This window comes from Nothoprocta perdicaria, unplaced genomic scaffold (assembly GCF_003342845.1).
Source record: "Nothoprocta perdicaria isolate Ctin4 unplaced genomic scaffold, notPer1 scaffold_125, whole genome shotgun sequence".
NCBI classification, from domain to species: Eukaryota; Metazoa; Chordata; class Aves; order Tinamiformes; family Tinamidae; genus Nothoprocta; species Nothoprocta perdicaria.
The window spans coordinates 905,977-907,951 of NW_020454372.1; positions in this window are offsets into that span (position 1 = coordinate 905,977).

Consider the following 1,975-nt stretch of genomic DNA (forward strand, 5'->3'; position numbering starts at 1 on the left):
ACTGAGAAGAAAGAAAGGGTAAGCAACCATGTTCAGAGAAGAGGGGAAAAGAGCTCGCTGAACAATTTGCTGATTGCTGATCAGTGATGGCTCATGCACGCTTACGCCCTGCCCTACCTCTGTGTAATTCCTGGTGTTAGCCTGTTGCTGCACTGTATCATCCTACTTGTCCACAGGCAGTCGTCAGCAGCACACCTCRGCCCCAAAAACCTGAAACTTAACAGACTTCGCACTCTACTTGGTCTCAATACTCACATAACAGAATAAGACAAGCAAGAAGTTACATCCTGCATGTCAAGGTGGGCCTTTCCTTCTCACATGTATTGATTACAACGCTCGACAGTCAAACCCATCTTTGGTTGTGAATTTTTCTCTTTATTTATAGTACAATCACTCCAAAATGGTTGGGTTATCTGGCAAGATAAACAGAGCTGGCTTAGTGCCTCTTCAGGTTGGCTCTTCCAGTCTGCTAACTTTCTAAAAAAGGATATGAGCCGTTACAACCAAGTGCTTATAAAGTTTTCTTATCAAAGAGGAGTCACTCAGGAGCAGAACTTTACTTTCGTATTTGAGGTTCAGAATTTCATCTGCAGAGTGAGAACTAGTATTACTGAAGCATGCAAAAACCTTCTCCAATCTTAGGCTGCTATGATAAATATATGCAGAGGGTTCTCTATGATTTAAAAATTGTTATGACATTGTTTTTACTATGGTAGGGACAGAATGAAAACCTCCGCAGTACTTGTTTTGAAGCTCCAAGATGTTGACATTTTCCTTCAGCTAACATTGTAAGCATTACCTTGACAGGAACATAAATAGTTCTCGTAATGAGTACAGGAAGGAATTAAGGTCTCCTAATTATTCTCTAATTTATTGTGTAGTCACACAGCATTACCTTTGCCTCCCCTCTATCCTCTGCACCTTACACTTCAGGGCATGGCCCCGTCCTATTACTGCTGAGATATAGACTAAACTTTGTCTGTTCAGAGGCAGAATCTTTCTGCATGCAGAAAGGAGTAGGTTTCTTAGGAACAGAACTAGCAAAACTCCCAGAGGACTAATACAACACTGCTACTCCTCCTAAGTGAAGACTACAGAGTGATCTTTATTAAACAAGTTTGCACTGAATAAGCTGCAGAAGCAGATACAGGGCTATTATGAGGGGAAGGAATTACATCTAGAGCAGKGGTGCTTGTTATGGGGCGGGTGGCAGGGAGGGGAAATTGCACAACAGCTTTCCCCAGAAAGCTGCAGTTTTGAAATGGGRCAAGGACAGACTCACTCAGGACAAGCAACCCAAACACTGTGAAGTCATCCTCACAGATGACTAGGGGCCTTGCTTCCTTTCCCCCGGAGGGCAGCAATCTCGCCCCATGTCCAAGTATGGACTAAGGAACACTGGAAAAAATGGAAAGACCTCCACACAACATGGTAAGAGTCCAGCCCCATTGGCAGGAGCTGAACATGGACTGACATGTGCACTTTGAGACACCCAAGGAGGGCAGAGAAAAGGCTGTACAGGCTTCCAGAAGAGTGACCTGAATTTAGATCTGTTATACAATATTTAAGTGTCTCCTATCAGGATGTATGTTTTTAGTCTATTACCTCACCCATGTAATTCCATAACTTTCTATCTTATGTCATAAAACAGAATTTTATGTGAACAAAAGTAATTTTGCACTAAAATTGTCAATTGTATCCTTGATTTGAACAAGACCCATCACGTCACGCCCATAAACACAAAGAACCTGACACAATACGGCAAGTGCTAAGGTGCAAGAGAGCATGTGAGCATTCCCAAACTTGTGTTTGTCCTTGTGATTCCCTCTATGTTGTGCTTTCCCACCAGTGAAGAGAACTCATGAGGAACAGAATCAGGTATCAAGTGAGCAACGCTGACTTTTATTTTCAAGTGTTACAACACAGGCATTATAAAGCTTAAAAAGAGCTGAACACAACTTGCATAGTTTATTTC